General features: G+C 46.7%; 1 pseudogene; it reads right to left on the bottom strand.

Annotated features, from left to right (window-relative positions):
- Window positions 1-342: 342 nt before the first annotated feature.
- LOC125170550 (60S ribosomal protein L34-like) lies at window positions 343-18,208 on the bottom strand (annotated as a pseudogene).
- Between the last annotated feature and the right edge of the window lie 1,982 nt (window positions 18,209-20,190).

The following is a 20,190-nucleotide window of genomic DNA, read 5'->3' as shown; positions in this document are numbered from 1 at the left end:
CCCCTGCCCCTGGGGCTGCACAGCTGAGCGGAGCAGAGCCTCCACAAGGCTGGTTGGATCTCATCTCCGAGGGGGAGGCCTCTCGGCAGCCTGGGGGTGGAGTACAGAGAAAAGTGAGGAGGGGAAGTCAGGCCCCCCCAAAACTGGGTAGATGTTAACTTTTCCAAAGAGTTAACAAAAATGGACACTCAGTATTCTTGCTTGATGCTAATGGCGACCCTGCTGAGGTGGCGCAAGCGGCCGTTGTCCCTTGTCCGAGCCGGCGTCAGGCTGGTGAGGAGCAGACCTGTGCCTTGCAACTGCTCCCCCTGTTCTCTTAAAATGACTCTCCAGGGGTGACATTTAGTCTACACAGTCGCCCATCCGGAGGCGAGCACCGTCCGGGTCGTGAAAGAGTTCGGGCAGTGGGTCTGGTGAAAAGCAGGCAGGGGGTTTCAGCAGCAGAGGACAGGAGCTGGGGTGTGGCCCTCTCTCGTGTCCTTCATGTCTGGTGTCTTCCATCTGTTGACCAGGGCTTCTAGAGGTCTCTAGAATTCCTCCAAAGGGGCTGGAAGGAGTGTCCAGCCTTTGATTTGCCAGTCCCACCGCACAGGACAGAGGGCAAGGGTCAGTGACTGGCCTGGCTGAGGGCCTCTGGCCTGTGTGCCACCTTAGCTGGCTGTGTGTCTTGCTGGTTTTCTGTTACCAGGTGCAGCCGGTGATGTATGAGAAAATGCAATCATAGGATATTAGAGCAGGAAGGGCTTTGGATCATTTCTTTCAATTCCGTCAGAGAACAGGGCCTAAAGTTGGGAGGACATGGCTTGTACAAGGTCACACTGCTAGGTAATGTCTTACATAAATGAAACACTGATGATAGAGAGTCTGTGCCGACAAGCAGGTCAAGGGGGACTGATTTCCTTCTGGTAGCTCTGTCTTCCTTGGAGCTGAGTTACTGTCTTCCCGCAGGGCTGGGGTCTGACCGGTGCTCCTGGTTTGACCTGTCGCACCAGGGTCCTTGGCCAGTGCCTGTTCTGACTTCAGACACGGTGCCGGTTGTTACGTATTTTGAGTATCCCTTGTGCTTTCTTCTATCATTTATGTGTGCCTCTGCACTTGGTCATGGAAAAGTTGGTCTCTATCCTGCTAATTAATCTTGCCTCTTCAGGGCAGTGCTAGATGGTTTGGGCCCTGAGACAGGCATGGAGAAGGAAGGCCACCCTCCGTTTGTCAGTTGATAAGTTCGAGGTCTTTGTGGACCAGAGGCTGCTTGGAAAGTCACTTCAACTGTAAAGACACGCAAGGGATCAGCTCCAGGGGAGGCCTGCCAGACTCTGTTCCTGCCACCCTCTCCTGCCTCTCATTTAGCACATGTTGACTGAGCGCCTACAGGTGCCACATCCTGGGAGCTGATGAAACATGTGACTAAGATGTGGTCCTTGCCTTCGAGGACCTTGTAGCCTATTAGGGGATGCTGACCTGATTGCAGAGAGTCACCTAAAGTCTATCTAAAAAAGCAGTAAGAGAGGGTACCAGGAGAGTGACAGATGGTCTGGGTGACCCCAAGTCCTCTGTCTGCTTGGAAGCTCTCAGCTGGCTCACCTTTCCTTTCTCTTCCCCGATGCTTGGGTCCTTACAGAAGTAAGGGGGCTGAGTCTTCTATTCTTATCAGGTCTCTGGGCAGGATTCACCCTCTGCACGCTGAGCTGCTGGAGGATGCTGTGCAAGTTAGAAGTTTTGCTGAAATGGGTGTTGCATGTGGAAGGGTCTTTCTTTGAGCCTTCCAGGTCTGGAGACACTTGGTAGTTGTATCTGATGCTTGGTATGTGGTGAGGTTGGTTCTGGGGCCACTTCAGCCTTAAGTGTCTCCTTCTTCCTGCAGGCAGGGTCTCCCAGCCACCCTAGGTCAGCTCATCTGGGTGCCCCAGTGCCTCATCTCTGATGACCCTGGGGCTCTGAGGCAGCATAGGGAGCTCTGAAACCTTGGGAGTTTTGTGAATAGAATTCAGGGGCAGAATTCATAAACCTGGATGCTAGAAAATTGTACTTTATTTTCACCAACACTTAACTGGAACTTAGTGTTTACTTCAATTAAGGACACAGGCACAAAGCCTGTGAGTTCCTGTGAGTTTGTCGCTGATAGAAATCACACATGGATTTCTGTCGCATTATATAGTTGTTGCACAAAGCTCCAAAAGCACGGATCCTCATGTTCAGTTTAGGGGTGCCTGGGTGGCTCAGTCGGCTAAATGTCCGACTTCGGCTCAGGTCATGATCTTCCAGTTCGTGGGTTCGGGCCCATGTCAGGCTCTGTGCTGACAGTTCAGAGCCTGGAGCCTGCTTTGGTTTCTGTGTTCAACTCTCTCTCTGCCCCTCCCCCACTCATGCTCTGTTTCTCTCAAAAATAAATAAACATTAAATAAATTGAAATTATGACAGTTTTGGGTTGTGCTGCTAGGTCTTGCTATTTATTGTGTTGATAAAGAAACAGGTATATGATTATATCATGAGTTTATGCTTAAATACTTTTTTATAAGTTTATTTATTTATTTTGAGAGAGAGAGAAGGAGAGAGAACCAGTGAGGGGGGCTGGAGAGAGAGGGGACAGAGGATCCGAAGAGGGCTCTCTGCTGTGCCCAATGTGGGGCTCGAACTCACGAACTGTGAGATCATGACCTGAGCTAAAGTCAGACACTTAACCCTCTGAGCCATCCAGGCGCCCCTTAAATATTTTAATAACTATATTTCTATATACTTAGTCTCCTCATTATTCTGTATAATTATTTTACACATCTAAAAATATTCTGCGGAGGGGTCTATAGCTGGTCTTTAGCTGACCATCTTAGGGCTCCAAGGCCCAAAAAAGGTTATGAAACCGTGAACATAACCTCTAAGACTGAGGAGAAGCTTCAGGCAGTGAGTGGTGGTCCTGTCTGGCTGCTGTGGGGATCCTTCCCCACATGGAGGCCACATAGGGATGCCCACCAGCTGCTGTCTGGAGACTGTCTGGTTCAGAGAAGGTTCCTGGGGAGTCCTGAGGCAGGGGCATGATTTGAGGGGCATGTGAACAGAACACACTTGTGACATCCCCTGAGCCCCTCCCTGCAGCTGCCGCTGCTACTTCGGGCCTGCGTGGTTAATTGCATTTGGAAGTATGTGGTTTAGTCCATAATATGCTTGAACTCAGGAAGGACCTGGAGAGGAAGGAGGATTGGGCTGAGTACCAGAGACCTGCGTTCTAGGTTCTGTTCTACCACCAGCTGGTTTCTTTCTGGACCTTGACTTCCCCATCTGGAAAAGGAGAAGGTTGAGCATCATCAGGGATTCTCAAACAGTGTACTTGAGAGTGCTCGCTTTCCATGACTTAGACTGATGTAGTCTATGCTAACATAAAAATTGCTACTGTTTTCTCAATTTACTGGAAAGTTGCAGTGATAAAGATGATTTTCTCAATTTAAAATTGTTCTTTTCCTTAAACCTTTGGCGGCTGTTACTCCTTGTCTGCCAGTAAGTACTTGTTGAGGGCAGAGGAAGTGGATGAGAAGTAACAAGAATATTAATGTTAGGAAAACTTAGAATTGGCCGATCATGTTTAATTTTGCAACTTAGGTTTGGTTGTGGGTGTTTGTTGCCCATCCTGTGAGTCCTTCCACTAAAATTGGTCTTGGTTTGAATGTTTGAAGGACTTTTATGAAGGGTGTTCTAACAGCTCTTATGGGGCTCCACGGCCCCTGTGGATTCAGGCAGTTGTCAACATATGGCACCCGGTGGTGCAGTCTGCTAAGAAGGCTGACCCTTGTTCTGGATGAGCAAAGGGCGAGTAGATTGGTGAGTCTGAGCAGGATGATGGCTTTTCCGCAGGGGAGATAATGCTCATGTTTACATCAGGCTGCAAACAAAAGCAACAGTTCCCCTGATGTGTTCCCAGCCTTCCCTGTTCTGTGCATCATGACTGTGAGGAGGACGAAGTGATAGTAACTTGGAAGCAAAAGGATGAAGAGATGGTAGGGTTGTTAGCTGTGTCATTGTCTTTTGGAATAGACAGTGCTCTGTGGAGACCCTACCTTCCCTCATCCCTCCATCCCTCTTGGCTTGGAGGTCAGCTAAGGCAAGAGTGTTGTGAATCTCCCCAGCAAGATTCATAGAGATTGCCATTTTTGGTCCAATGGCTTCCAGGAAGTCCTGGGTGCATTGTGATGTCTTCTGGAACGTGTTCACCATCCCTTGATCATTGCTGGTTTGGGGTTCTCATCTGCTGCACCCCAGTGCGCTGTGGATAGTAGCCGGACTCCCCATCCAGCTCAGCAGTCCAAGGGGCCAGGTGACCACTGGCATTCTTGTAACTGTCTCATTGAGTTTCCACTTGGGGATCCCTCCATTGCTGTCAGGTGTCAAAGGGTGGAGTATCTCTGGCTGTGAATGTTTTAGCTAAAGCTGTGTTTCTTCCTCCCTCTGAACTCGTCCAGCCCAGGGAACTTACACTTAGCTCATCCACAGGCCCTCGGAGGGTCGAGGCTTCCCTGGCTGCAGAGAGGGCCTGTGGCATTTTAGCACCTTTTCAGGAACAGGAAGTCAGAAGGAGTGGAATTTGATGGGTATGTTGGTCTGTTGTGTTGTCTTTGTCAAGTGCAGACACAGGAACCCGAAGGCTTTGGAGCTGAAGCCCCAGAGCCCTCAGAGTTTGTGTGGGTTCGTGGTTGGCTCCTTGCCAGACCACCCGCCCACGGTTACGGCGTTGTGTGTGTTGCTATGTACTGTTCTCACTGTGCGCCGTGGAGTTGAGGGGGTGTATTCGGACCAGCTCACACCATGGCCTGTGAGCACGGCCTGGGTGTCCCAGCTCTGCTAGCAGAACAGTTTGGAAGACCAGTGGCCGTCAGTAGGAGTTACTTCGTGCAGGTCACCTGGACTTGCCTGGCAGCAGAATGTAGTGGGGAGAACTTTGTGTGTGGAGGGCCACAAATGGGACTCACTGACCTGTGCTTTTGTGTACGTTTGTCAGCCATGCTGGGTCTCTTTTCTTATTTGAGATGGGTAGGCAGCACCCTCCACAGGTGAACATACTTCCTAAACTGTAGGCTGTCAGAAAATGAAGTGTCCTTGTTTTCACCATCCTTTGTAGGGATCATGTGGGGTTTCCTCTTTGCCAGTGGGCCCGAGTTGGCTCTCCCACCTGTCCACGTTTCTGCTTTAATTTTCCAATTTTTTACCCTCCCTATGAGCTGAGCTGAATTTTCTGTCCATATTCTGAACGCATGAAGGTATCCCCAAAGGGAGGAGGAGGTGCGGGAAGTTTACTGTCGAGCTGGGAAACGAGACCTCCTCATGCAGGCACATGTGCTCACTGCGTCTCTTCTGGACTGGAGAGTCTCACAGCACTGGTTCTGAATACCGTGGTCGTGATCCTGAATACCACTGCTGACCAGTGTCAGGAGTTTACTCTCTCTACTCTTATTTGCTGGATTGTTTTTGCTAAGTTGGCTCACTTTTTAAACTTAAATTTATTTTATTTTATTTAAATTTGTTTAAAGTTTATTTATTTTGAGACAGAGAGAGAGCAAGCATGCGGTGATGGGAGGGGCAAAGAGAGAGGAAGAAAGAGGGAATCCCAAGCAGGCTCGCACTAACAGCTTGGAGCCCGATGCCGGGCTTGAACTCATGAACTGTGAGATCATGACCTGAGCTGGTATTAAAGAGTCAGACGCTTAACCGACTGAGCTACCTAGGTGCCCCGTTTAAAAAAAAAAAATTATGTTTGTTTATTTATTTATTTTGAGAGAGAGAGTGCCAGCAGGGGAGGGGCAGAGAGAGAGAGAGGGAGAGGGAGAGATAGAATCCCAAGTAAGCCTTGCACTGTCAGCACAGAACCCGACACTGGCCTTGAACTCACGAACCATGAGATCATGACCTGAGCTGAAATGAAAGATCAGACACTTAACTGACTGAGCCACCCAGATGCCCCTTAAATTTATTTTAAAAGGAAATACCATATCCTTATCATAGAGAACCAGTATCACTGGCCAAGAAATAGACAGTAATGCAAAAATAAACCACAGAAAAAAACAAATAACGCCATTCATTTCTGGCTGGATGCAGCAGCTGTGGAAGATCTTAGGCCATTGGGGGTGGGGGGTACTGCTCACTCTTTCTTGAGAAGGAGGCTTAGCAAGTGTTGGAGAGGTTAAAGGTGTATTGGCATCTGAGACTTTATCTTTGCATGAAAGTTAGAAAGAGGCTCACTTTTGCACTATTTAAAAATGCTATTTGATGCTCTGTTGTGTCTGTTCACTGTTTGATGCTCCTTATTCTGTACTTGGGCAACATCACCCAAGCACTTAGGATAGCCTCTGAACTTCACTTGTTCCTGGATCGACTGAAGACTTTGAGAACAGGGACTGTGTTTCATTCTTTCTTTGTTCTTTTGGACAATGTCTGGCACATAGTAAGTGCTCAACAGTGTTTGTTGAATTGATTCAACGCACAATGTGTAGCGAGAAAGTACACTGTAGAGCCGAGGGGAGGGAGAGATCCACAAAAGTTAGGCTTGGCAGGGAAGGCTTTCCAGAGATGGGGCGCTCTCTGCAACCCAGCCCCGCCCCTCTTCCAGCAGGGAACCTGTCCCTTCACTCTTCCTGGGGAGTCCCCTCCCAGTTCCTGTTTCTCCTTCTTGGTTCCCTCACCTCCTTCCCCAACCAGGGAAGAAAATGTGACAGCAGGCTGCCTCCCCCTCAGATCCACCTACCCTGAGGAGAGGTGGGTGGTCAGGAGACTTGTGGGTATGCCTGAGCCCTTACAGGCCACCCTCGGGCCCAGTGTTGAGGGGGGTTTGGTGCCCTGAGCCCCGGGGGTTATCAGCTGTCCTTTTCTGTCTTTCCATCCTCCTTCCTCTCTAGCTGTCTCCCTCTTCTTTCTTCTAGCAGCCTCTAGCTCTCCTCTGGTGGGCACCTCCCACAATGCCACAGACCACTGTGTTGAAGCTTTTGGTGGTGGTTGTGTTTATGCCAGGATACTCTCTGTGATATGATTATCCAGTCCTCTAGAAAAAGACGCAGGTCCTGTTTGCTGTGGACACTGTGGCAGGAGCTGCCCATGTGACCCATGGCCATGCTCCGAAGGCCCCTCTGGCATCAGGACCCCACTTTCATCCAGTCACTGTTGGGCTCAGTGTTGCCGGTGTTGGGGGGGGTACCTGTTCTCTCCCTCCTGCCATGGGAATCTGGACCATTCCCTCCCTGGGCATCTTGCTGCTGCCTTCCAAGTTATTCTTAATGAGCACAATGACTTCTGTGCTAGGTACATCAAGTAACTCATTTAGTCTTGGTAACAACCCTCTGTAGTATTTACCACTACTGCCCCCTCTTTTGTAGATAAGGAAACTGAAGTTACCTAACTTGGTCAGGGTCCAACGGCTAGTGTCAGGGAGGGATACAGACAGACCCGGAGTCTGAGCTCTCGGTCACTGTGGTGTCCCACCCCTCCAGGGATAATGCTCTGTCATCTGAGCTTGGTGTGAGGAGAGGGTGGCCATATTCTCACCATTGGGATTTCCAGCAGCTAAAGCAGGTTCAGGAGGAGAGGAAAAGGTAGCCTCTGGACTTGAGATTATTCTGCTTACCTCTTTGCTCCCTGTTGGGCACACCTGTCTTCCATCCTGTCTGTCTGGGGAGGTTGTGGGTTGGGGAACAGTTGCATCCTGTGGACACCTTTTAGTTACAAGGTTTGTAATTTGTGTTTATGGCAAGAATTGGTCTGCTCAGGGGCACCTGGGTGGCTCAGTCAGTTAAGAGTCCGACTTCGGCTCAGGTCATGGTCTCACGGTTCGTAAGTTCGAGCCCCATGTTGGGCTCTGTGCTGATAGTGCAGAGCCTGGAGCCTGCTTCACATTCTGTGTGTCTCTCTCTGTGCCTCTCCCCTACTTGTGGGTAGCATCCCCCCCACTCTTCTCAAAAGTAAATAAATAAACATAAAGAATATTAAAAAAAAAAAAAAGAATCCATCTGCTCAGGGCTGGCCCTGAGGCCATTAGATGGGCGTGGAGGCAGTAGGCAGGGGCGAGAGGCAGCAGGGTTTGTCAGGAGGGTGAGGCTGGGGAGGGACATGGCAAGAGCTGGAGAGCACGTGGGGTGCTGTGGGGCGTCGGGGCAGTGTGGCATCCGGAGCTTCTCGGGACCCCAGCGGGGAGGACATTGAGCCGGGCTGGAAGCTTCTCTGTGGAGCAGGGTTGGGATGATCCCTAGGTGTGTGTGCTGCCCTTTCCTGCCTTCAGGCACCAGAGTGGGTATGGGGGACCAGGAGGCGTTGGTCTTGAGCGTGCTTTTTCTGTGCATTTTCTGTGGCTTCTCCCCGTCTGGTTTCTCCATCACTCTACATCCTTTATGTGGACTGTCCGGTCTTTCCTTCAGACCCTTCATGTAACCCTGCTTTGAAGCCGCTACACTTGAATAGGGATCAAAGCTTCAGGCTTTTGGGCACCAGCAGGTGGAGCGAGGCTCTGGAAATCACACCATACTGGCTCTTTCTTTTTTTCAAGGACCATGGCCCCAGACCGGCCTCCCTCCTTCCTTTACCCCAGCTGTCCTAAGCCGCTTACCTTACAGCCTAATGCTGTAACAGCCAGGCACCGTTTGAGATGGAATGCCCTTTAAGCGCGAAGGCTTCTGTTCTGATCTGGGATGAAGGACGTGGTCAGTACATCTGGGGAGGTCAGTGTTTAATGAAGAAACAGAAGGCAGACAGTTTTTTCAGGGTCATGCAGGATGGCCCCTGTAAATGTGCAGGTTTATTCCATGTGTGGCTACTTATGGAGGGTGAGTGGTTAATCTACCCACAGCCTCCTGCATTCTGGGTCATTCCCTCCTGCTGTTAGGATGCTCAGGAAATGGAAGCTAATTCAGTCATTAATCTTAGCCTAAGCCAAGCTGAATCAGACAGATATGCTAGGATCTCCCTCCCTCAGACCCAGAGTGTAACACCCTCCAGGACCAAAGGGCTGTGGTTTATCTGCACCACCCCTCAGCTTCACTGGTTTGGGTGATTGCAAATTGCACAGACCTCGTCGGCATATGTATGTAGATACACATTCTTACTGTCTTGCTTGGAACCAGGGAGGGCAGGGCTGGAAGATTTCCTGAGGGAGAAAGTTCTGATGTAAGCAGAGTTGGAATGCCAGACTGCATCTGAATCCCAGCTCAGCCACTAAGCGATGTATAAGCTTGGGCAAGCCGTATGATGTCTCCTGTCACTTTAGTTTTCTAATTGGATCTCTTCGAGTTGTTTTGAAGAAACATCTGGCACATTGTGGGTAATATTTGTCAAGGAAACAAGTGATTCAGTGAGATGACATACCCCAAAGTGCTTGAGAGCCGTGCCTGGCATATGCCCGAGATTCAGTTTCCTTGTTATTCTAGTTCCTTGATCTCGGATCCAGAGATCCCTAAAACACTTCTGTCTTTTGCTGACCTCTAGGCTGACCTGTCTGTACATGAGATGTAGTCTCCCATCCAGATGACATCCATCTGTCTTCTGGTCTGGCTTCATGGACCAGCAGGAGACTCTAACACCTGCCTGTTGTCCCAATGCCCTGAGGAGCCAGCCCCTCTTTAAAAGGCTTTTTTTTTCTTTTCTTCTTTTTGGAGTCTCTGGAAATCTCTCTCAAAAGCTAAGACCCAGTATCAAATACCTCACCAGAAGGCTGACTGGTCGCCAGGAAGGCTCACCTGGAATCAAACAGACCTTCACATTCCCGGGCCTGTGACTAGATCTTTAATCTTTGTGCCCTGGTTTGGGCTAGCAGTCTAGCCTGATTTTAAAATCCTCATTGAACTTTAAGCATTTTAATGTAACTTGTTGTAGTAAGTCCAGTTAAAATTTTTAAAATTTGTTTATTTATTTTGAGAGAGAGGGAGAGAAAGAGAGAGAGAGAGAGACAGAGAGTACACATACACACAAATGGGGGAGAGGGAGAGACAGAAACCCAAAGCCTCATGCAGGGCTCGAACTCCCGAACTGTGAGATCACGACCTGAGCCGAGATCAAGAGTTGGATGCTTAACTGACCACATCACCAAGGTGCCCCAGTAAGTCCATTTTTAAAGTGAAAAATCAGTGCAATTTTTCTGCTTTCTAAATCTGGACTTTCAAATCTCAAGTTTGAAGGGAGGCACACCGTACCTTCTTGCTGTGCTTTGCTGAGAACAGCTATGCACTGTATAGCTCCAAGCACATTCTAGCCTCTTATCCTACCAGAGGAAGAGAGAATATAAATTGGCTCTTTTTCTTGCTTGTGTGGTATCGTAGAACTCAAGAGGGAAGTTCTTCTTGGTGTCTAACCTAACTCCCTCCAGAGCAACCATGTGTTGGTGAAGGAGCCGGTCAGATGGCATGCATTTGATTGGCCCCGCTGGGTCTCATGTACATGTCTCATGTCTCCAGAGCCTCATTTTGAAGCTCCCATGTCCCAGGCAGTGGAGCCAGTAGGAGGATTGGAAAATATCTTCCTTTTGGGCCTGAGGAGGAGAGAGTCTGACAATCTGCAGATTGGAGCTCTTTTCCCAGCTTTGTCTCAGACTCAGGACAGTCGTATGACTTTTCCCAGATCTTGAATTTCAGTGTTTTTGGCTGGTTTGGGTTCCTCCATCCTCTGTCTCCTGTGACACCAATAAGCAGGTCCGCTCACTGTTTCCTGAAGATTCACATTTTCCTCGGTGGGCTGCATGAGATATCTGGAGGTCATCTTGTCCATGCCCCTGCCCCTGGAACAGGCTTCTCGTGTCCCTGTCCTTCAAACATCTTCCTAGAGACTTCTCCATCGTTTCAGATAATATCTCCCTATACTTTAGGGACAAGGTTCTTTCTAGAGTCTGACTTAAACCTTTCTTGCTGCCATCTCAGTCCCTTGGTCCACCTAGTCCTGGCCTCTAGAGAGGCGCAGTACAGCTGCTTGGCCCCGCCCCTGTTCCTTCCTTGTTCTTGTTGGGGTATCACCTCCGTGCATCCAGCTCGTGAATCCCCCAGCAATTTCTTTGTCACTAGATCACATTGCAAGCTCCTGTCCAAATGCTGTCTGGCCGCTTCCTGTTCCAGGCATCTCCCTCCCACCTGAGTATTTGTGTTTCTGATTATTTATCCCCAGATGCAGCAGCCACATTTTTCCAGGTTGAATCTGCTCGTTGTTACTTCCTGCCTGGGTTTGCTAACATCTCCAGGTCCCTTTTGCAGCCTCTACCGCACGGGCTTGCTGGGCTGCGTGCAGCCCTCGGAAAGCAAACCACCAATGGATCGGGCTCTGGGCTGGGGAGAGCCGGTTCTTCTGCTGAGAGGGGCCCCACCCCTCTGAAGTCAAGGCTCTCCCCAGGAGGACATCTGAATTGATGAACACAGAAAGCCATCGAGCGCTGCCAGCAGGGGGACGACCTACCCCGAGACCTGTCCCAGCTGTTCGGCTTTCTCTTAGTCTCCTGAGCCGAGAACAAGGGGACGCCTTCCTGCCCTCTTGGCCTTGGCTCTGTCCAAACAGCCATCACCAGTTCTAATTAAATACTCAGCAGATGAAGCCACCGAGTCCCGCCGGATGAGGGGGTTGGGGCCATTTCCTGTCCAGGTAGGGGCCTGGGCCAGGATGGCAGGGGCCACAAGTTAAATGCAGAGGAAGAGTGAATGCTCCCCCCATTTTTTTTTTGGAAAAGGGAGGGTTTATTTTATTTTATTGTAAACCCCGATGACTCAGAATGTCAGAGTTGCAAGGGACCTTTGAGAGTCTTTAATGCTCGTCTCATTTTACAGGTGGAGGCCCATGGAAGTTTGGTAACTTTCTCCAATTCCCAGAAGCGTTACAAATTGTCCTCTGCTCCCTAGATGGGTGCTCACTACTAAGCATGGAAAGTTAAGCCTCTCTCAGTGAGGAGGGGCTCAGAAACAGATGCCTGTCCAAACAACCTTGTCTTCCTCCTGCTGTATCTTGCCTCACTCTTTACCTTGACCCAGAGCTAGAAGGTGATGTCGGGTGCAGTGGTACCTCTCTAGCCTCCCAAGGTTCTCGGTTTACCATGATTAAATTGAGGTCCAGGAGTGTGAATGAGGGTGAGTGGGATGGCTGCTCCAAGAGATTGTCAGAACTTGAGTGACCTGCGAAGGGGGTTGGCTGGGGCGGTGGGGGTGGGGGTGGGGAGAAAGCTGTTAAAGACAGAACTCCTGCATCCTGCTCCCCGTCCCAGTGCTTTCTCCCTATCCCCGGACAGCTTCTGAGTTTTGAACATGTTGCTGTTTAGGAGGCTTCCTCAGAAGATGCTGATGAATTTGGAGTGATTTTAAAATTCAACTGGGGAAATAAACAGCTGCAGCTTGAAACACAGACACACACACACTGTGCTGCCGTGTCTCCCTCCTTCCCAGTCTAGGAAAAGCACACACACCCAAGCCATGTAGAAACACAGAAACCCATGTGGATGGGCTGAAGGAGGACTGCAGAGGGAGAGGGATTAGCTCTTGGCATATATCGTACCAGGAGACTGCGTGGTCTCAAGAACATGCGTCTGGAACCCTAGAGACCTTTGCATCCCTGGTGTGTGGGAACTCTTTGCAAGGCAGAGCTGGTTTTCTTTTCTGAAAACCTTCCACTCCCCTCGGGAAGGGGGAGGAGAAAGGGAACAGGCATTCGTTTTTTGTTTTGTTTTGTTTTGTTGTTGTTTTTTAAATATTTATTCATTTTTGGGAGAGCACAAGTAAGGAAGGGGGGTCAGAGGATCCGAAGTGGGCTCTGCTTTGACAGGCTGACAGCAGTGAGCCCGATGTGGGGGTTGAACTCACGAACCTGCAAGATCATGACCTGAGCCAAAGTCAGATGTTCAGAGCCACCCAGGTGCCCTGGGAACAAGCATTTGTGTGGTCACCTGAGTATATATTCATATTCTCTTAAAGCTATTGTGGGGTAGTAGTTATTGTGAAATTATTCCTATTTTATAGAAACTGAGGCTCTCAGAGATGAAACGAAGCTCCATTTCAGTGCCATGCACTGAACGTGCATGCCATGACACATGATGCCACCTTATTCTCATGGGTTCTGACTGAAGATCCCAGAATCCATGGTCTTTGAGGGACCAAGCGATTTTGGGGGATAGCTGCTAACCCACTGCATGTGTCTTTTTCCTTCTCTGAAGATGGAACTCATGCGACTTGGCTACTTGGCTGAGTTGTTAGAATTCCTAATAACATGAAGTCTGTAATCCTCTGAGCTGTGATCAGAAATGACTGTTAGGGGAGCCTGGGAGGCTCAGTCAGTTGAGCATCCGACTCTTTGGTTTTGGCTCAGGTCATGATCCCAGAGTTGTGGGATTGAACCCTGCATCTGGCTCCTCACTGAATATGGAGTCTGTTTAAGATCCTCTCTCCCTCTCTCTCCCTGTCTCCCTGTCTCCCTGTCTCCTTCTCTCCCTTTCCCTCTCTCTCTCTCTCTCTCCTTCTCCCCTTCCCTCACTCCCTCCCCACTGCCCCTCCCCTGCTTGGTGCCTGGACTCCCTCCCTTCTTCCCTTTCTCTCTCTCTCTAAAAAAAGAAATGACTGTTAAAGAGAGATTTGCTGGCTTCTAACCTGGAAGCACCATCCAAAGGGGTTGTTTTAAGTAGTCTACTGTGTCTCTCTCATGTACAGGCACAGTAGGGCAGAATGTGAAGTCCCAGCTCAGGCAGAGAGCAGGGGAGTCTCTCCCACCCTAGGAAGAGACAGCAAGCTTCTTGGCTGCCGCTTGCTTTTACATGCCCACCCTTTTTCCCCCTGTCCTTGGGAACCCCTCTTTCAACCCTGTTACCCCTCCAGTTATCACCTGCTCGCTCCTCTTCTTCACAGCCAGGCTTAAAGAAACCTTCCTGTTGAAGTGTAACATATATCAGAAAAGCGTACGTGCACAAATTGTAAGTGTAGGACTTGATGAATTATCACCAAGTGGATCCATGTGTGTGACACCACCCAGATGAAGAAATATAACATTTCCAGCTCTCCAGAACCCCCCTTGGGCCTCTGCCCAGTCACGGGCCCCTGTCCAAAGGTCACCATAACTACTTCTATGTTCAGGAGTGAGTGTTGCCTGTTTTTGAACTTTATGTAAATGGAATCATTTGGTATATACTTAGTGCCTCATTTTTTTTTTTCCCTCAACATTAAGTATGTGATGTTCGTCTGTATTATGTGTAGTGGTGGTTTATTCACTAGTATAAGGGCATTTATTTCATTTGAGTGTACCACAATTTACTTACTCAGTCTCCTGTCAGTGGACATTGTTTTCTGCTTTAAGCTATGAATAGTGTTGCTTTGACTGTTCTTTTACAAATCTTTTGGTGAATGCACGGGGGAGAGGAGCAGAGGGAGAAAGAGAGAGAGAATCTTGTGTAGCCCAATGTGGGACTTGATCCCACGACCCTGGGATCATGACCTGAGCCAAAATCAAGAGTCAGATGCTCAACCGACTGAGCCACTCAGGCGCCCCTTGGTGAATGTACTTCTGATGGGTATTCTTTGTGGGGGGAAGTGCTGGGTCATATGGTATATATGTTTGTTTAACTTTAGTAGACACAACTGACCAGTTTCCAAAGTTTTTGTGTTAATTTATACTCTCCATTAGCGGTGTACAGGAGTTCCAGTTTCTCCACATACTTGGCAACTCCTGGCGTTGTCAGTCATTTTAACTTCAGCCATTCTTGCTACATACATAGTGGTGTCTGAGTGTGGTTTTGATTTTCATTTTCTGATGGCTAATGAGATAAAAACCTTTTCACATGTATTTTTCCCCTAGCCATTGGATATTCTCTTTTGTGAAGTGCTTGTTCATGTCTTTCAGCCATTTTAAGAGATGAATTGTCTGCCTTTTTCTCATTGATTTGAAGGAGTTCTTCATATGTTCTTGGTATGAGTCTTGTGCTGAGTATCTGTTTTCCAAATATCTTTTTTCCACTCTGTGGTATTCCTTTCCTTCTTCATTTGTGCCTTTTGGTGGATAGAGTTTCTTAATTTTATTCTAGTCTAATTTATTGATCTTTTCCTTATGATTAGTGTTTTTTGTGTTCTGTTTGAGAAATCATCACCTTTAAAGTACAAGTTGTGAGTATATTTTTTAATGTTATCTTCCAGAACTTTATTGGTTAACAATTCACTTTTGGACTATAGTCCACATAAAGTTGATTTTTTTCTTATGTGTGTGGCATGTTTGTGAATCAAGATTAATTTTTTTCTCCACATGGATGTCTCATTGACCCAACAATGTTTGTTGAAAGAACCGTCCTTTCCTGTGGCTCTGCAGTGTTCCATGTCATCAAACAAGTGTGTGTGGCTGCTTCTGGATTCTCTATTTTATTCTGTGGTTTTGTTCGACTGTATTTGTGCTAATACCTCCTTGTTGTAAACGTTGCACTTTATGTTAGGTATTTCACAGCCCTTCAGAGTTTTTTGTTTTTGTTTTTGTTTTACATTTTCTGTTTTTTTTTTTTAAATCTTTTTATCTTAAGCAAGCTCCTTCAGTCTGACTTCTCTTCCTGCCACTGTGCCCCAAATGGCCCCCTGTGGGCCATAGATGACTGTCCCCCTATGGTTGGTGCTAAAACGTAACAGATATTTTAGTTCTCAGCTTCCTTAACCTTATAGCAACATTCAGAAGAGCTGACCTTTCCTTCCTGTTTGAAACACTATCTAAGCCGATGCCATGCTTTCCCGATTTCCCTCCTACTTCTCTGGCCACCTCCTCTCAGTCTTCTTGGCTGGGTTATTCTGCTGGATTATTATTTTAACACTTTTTGATTTTTGATTTTATGTTTTTAATTTGAGAGAGAGTGCACACATGTGTATGAGCAGGGGAGGGGCAGAGGGAGAGAGAGAGAGAGAATCCCAAGTGTAGAGCCTGATGCAGGGCTTGATCCCACGACCCTGGGATCATGACCTAGTGAAATCAAGAGTCAAACACTCAACCGAATAAGCCACCCAGGCTGCCCCAGGGTTATTATTTAAATGTTGGGCTGCTTTGAATCTCATTTCTAGGCTCCCTTTTCTCATTTTACAGTTACTCCCACGATGATTTATTTCCAACATTTCTGCTGCCGTCTTCATGTTAAGAGAACTCCTGAACTTATATCTCCACTTAGAATTTTCTTCAGAGCTTGAAATCCTGGATTATCTCAATCAGAGTTTTTCCCCTTGTCGTTCTCTTCCTGAATTATTTTTTTAACCCGGAATGTTTTATTATCCTACCTTCCTTATGTACTCAGATCCCCTCCAGTTGGGGCTTCAGGCAAGGGATTTCTTTGAAATTTAGTTGCCCAAAATAATTAATTGGGGGTATTTCTCTAATTCACTAGGAAGCTGAGAGAATTACCCAGTTTATTTCTGTCAGTTTCTTTGTTCTCTTAAGAAACAGGTAATATCCCTACGAAGTGTTGGTTGTCAACCCTCCTAGGTTTCTGTGAAGCACTCCTCATCTTCGGTGTTACTCTTTTCATCTTCATTTTGACATACAGAATGGTAGAGCTTCAAAGGAGGGGAAGACGAAGGCACAGAAATGCCAAGTGATTCCTCCCACCACAACTGGTAGGCAGCAAGGCCCTCAGTTTTTTCCATCAGACTCCCCTCACAAGGACCATTGGTGATTCTCAAAAACCAGATGTCCAGTCTCCAGCCTTGATTACTAGTCCAGGGGTGGGAAAGAGCTGCCCCTTTTACCCTGCTGGGGAATTGACAAACAGGCTTATTTATTTGTTCATTGCTTATGTCCCATGATTCTCCTGATAATCACTTTAGAACTTTTTTTAGGCCGAAATCATCCCCTGTATCTCTTAAAGCTGGAGATACAGTGTCATAGGGACTACTCATCAGGATGTCAATTAGATTGAAAGATCTTTTTTGTGTGTTTGTATATGTAGGTGGTCCATTTCTTCTCAAATTTGAGCATTATCAGAGTCACCTGAAGAGCTTATTTAGGACTATGTTTCTCTGTATGTTTTGATTAGCAGTTGCTCTAGGAATTACAGTAGATACGCTTATGTTTTTATAGTCTATTCAGAATCAGTGTTTTACCACTTCAAGGTGAGTGCACAAACCTTACCATCTCACATGTCCCTTCCTGCTTTGTCTCGTCATTTTCTTATGTAACTACGGTGACATCTATTGAAAAATGTGTCAGAAATGTTATAGTTTTTATTTTAACTACTAAACATATTTTTAAAAATCAAGAAGAATAGAATGGTGTATTTCATTTACTTAGATATTTACCATTTTTGTGGGTCTTTCTTCATTCCTGATGTTCTAAGTTTCCCTTATGTCTGAGGACTTGCCTTTAGCAGTGCTTTTATTGTTGACAGGAAGTTATATTGTTTTCTTTCATCTGAGAGCCCTTTATTTTAACCTTCATTCGCGAATGACATTTCCACAGGATAGAGAATTCTGGGTTAATTGTTCTTTTCGGTCTGTATTTACAAAATGTTCTTCTGCTGTTTTCTGGCCTTCTCGTTTCCTGGTGAGAAATCTGTACTCATTCAGATAGTTGTTTCCTGTTTACCTTTAGTATTTTTTTTTATCTTTGTCATTAGTTTTGTCAACAATTGATTATGATATGTGTGAGGATGGATTTCTTTGGATTTATTCTTTTGGGATTTTCTGGGCTTCTGGAATCCGTACGTTTCTATCTTTCACCAGATTTGGGAGGAAGTTTTCAGTTATTAAAAAAATTTCTTTTCTGCACTGAACTCACTCTTTTGTCTTTCTGGGAGGTTTGGTGGCATTAATGTTAGATCGTTTTGGTAATGTCCTATAGGTCTCTGAGGTCCTGTTTTTCTCTCTGTTGTTCAGATTGGATAATTTCTTTTTAATTTAATTTTTTTATTACTCAAAAGAGATTCATTGTAAAATGTAGCTTTCTGACTCTGTGCTTGTGGCTTCAACATTTTCACAATGATTTTCTGCTCCTCAGTAAGGAAAGCACACTTGATCCTGTCATGAACACACTTAGCACGCATGGAACCATCATGGACCCCGCTGGCATGTTTTCTTGTTTTAGACAACCTCATAAGAACTTTAGGTCTCCCAGCACAGACTCCTTGAAGTTGGCCTGGATACACGTCACATGCAGATTTTAGGGCTTTCTTAATCTCCTTGGTGTAAAGGTAAACGATTCTATTACCAGGGGTTCAGGATAGCCTAGTTTTGTTAGAGGCTGCTTTGTAGGACAGCCTATGATGACATGTCAAATGCTGGACCATTCTGAATGCTTATGGATGCCGTCCCCCTGGAAGAGAGCCAGACTGGATCATTTCTATTGATTTTTTGAAGGATTCTCTTTCTTCTGTCACCCTCATTCTGCTATTGAGCCCATCAATGAGCTTTTGATTTTGATTATTGTATTTTTTTTCCTGGAACTTCTATTGGGTTCATTTTTATGTCTTCTGTGTTTTTTTTTTTTTTTTTTGGCTGAAATTTTCTATTTATTTCAAGAGTGTCCCTTTCTGAGGCATTTTTATAATAGCTACTTAAAGTAGCTTAAAGGTGTTTGCCAGGTATTTAGTATCTTTGCTGTGTTGGAGTTGGCATCTGTTGCCTTTTCCCATAAAATCATTTTCTGTTTCTTTGCGTGCTCAATAATTTCTGAGCGCGTCCTGGACATTTTCAATATTATTAGATGTTGGGTCCTGTTTAAATCCTATTTGTGTTTTAGCAGGCACTTGATCTGCCTGGGAGGCTGCAAGTTCTGAGCAGTCCTCTGTGGACCGTGGTTTCAATATCAGTTTCATTTTTAAAGCCTTGTGCTGTTTGGATCTGTCCCGCAGATGCTCCCAGGTGGCTAGTTTGGAACATGGGCAGTGGTCTACCACGTAGTTCAGTGTTTATGTAGCCTGCTGTTTAGGGTCATGTGCCTAGAGCCCAGGGGTGAGCGAAGGAGTTCATGAACAGCTTTATGGGGACGGTTTGCTGTGCTCCTCCCTCTCCGTGATCTTTTTGTACCTTCCAGTTTTCCAACGTCCCCTTTGTCACCTTTTCTCCAGAAACCTTGGGATTTGCTTACCCTCTTCTGCTGCATATTTCCCACAATTGCATCTGTATCTGGGTCAACCGGTGGGAGAACAGAGAGAGAGAGAAACAGCAACAGGGGTTTGCTCCACCCTCTTGGGGGCACAGCCCCTCTGTTCAGGGGAGAAGGTTCCTTTCCCTTAGACTTCTAGAGGCCTGTGGGCTAGGGTGCAAAAGCATAGAGAAAAGAAAAAAAAATGGGGGTTTGCTTCCCTTCTCTCTGAGTGTTGAGGTTCCCCCTTTTTTTTTTTTTTTTTTTTTTTTAAATTTCTCAAGCCAACACTAGAGGGCTTCTCTTGGGGCTCTCTGCCGTGCTGGTGGTGCCCACCTCTGGCTTTTGGACTGCCTTGGCTCTAAGCGGGGGGATACCGAAGGAGAAAAACACCAGTTTGGTGTTAGTTTGAGGAGCTCCCTAGTTCCTCAGTCTGCCTACTACTGTTTATCTTTCAGAATTCTCGAGTTGCTGCTCCATACCTTCTGTTCAGGTTTCGTAGCTGTGTTCAGAAGAAAAGATGCAGGGAACATGCTTATGTCCTCTTACCTGGAACTGAGACTCCTGGAAGGCTTGTTTAGAGCACAGCTTTCTGGCCCCCACGCTGAGAGTTTCTCTGATTCCATTAGTCTCAGGGCTGGAGAATTTGTACCCCTAACAAGCTCCCAGAAGCTGCTGATGCTGCTTGTCCCAGAACCACATTTTGAGAACCACTGATACAGCCTATCCGTAAATAATCATGGGAAAACTTTTTATCCAGAGTAGACTGTAAGTCAAGTTACTTCATTTTAATAACATTAAGTACCCAATGGTTTATTATTCAATAAGCTGCAAGAGAAAGGACAGTGGAAATCCCTTGGTTGAGCAGATGAGATTAAAAGAAATAAAACATTACAGAGTTTACTATCTATTAGATGGCCAAATGGGAACTATGGTTGATGCTTTACAAGTTTATAGAGCTTTACAAGTTTGTAGAACTCAAGACTTGTGGAAATGTTGTCATGGGGAATTTCCAGTATTAAGATGTCGGCTTTAGGTATAAATTTTTCAAGCAGAATGTCATGGAACATCTAGTAACTCTTGAATTTCTTTGTTTGTGGGCTGTATCTTTGAGTGTAGGAAAGGCGGTCAGAGGAACTAAATTTTCATCTCATGAAAAGCTGGTTGGCAAAGGAAGAGCCCCAG

This window comes from Prionailurus viverrinus, chromosome B4 (genome assembly GCF_022837055.1).
Source record: "Prionailurus viverrinus isolate Anna chromosome B4, UM_Priviv_1.0, whole genome shotgun sequence".
NCBI classification, from domain to species: Eukaryota; Metazoa; Chordata; class Mammalia; order Carnivora; family Felidae; genus Prionailurus; species Prionailurus viverrinus.
This window is presented reverse-complemented; position numbering and strand designations above follow the sequence as displayed.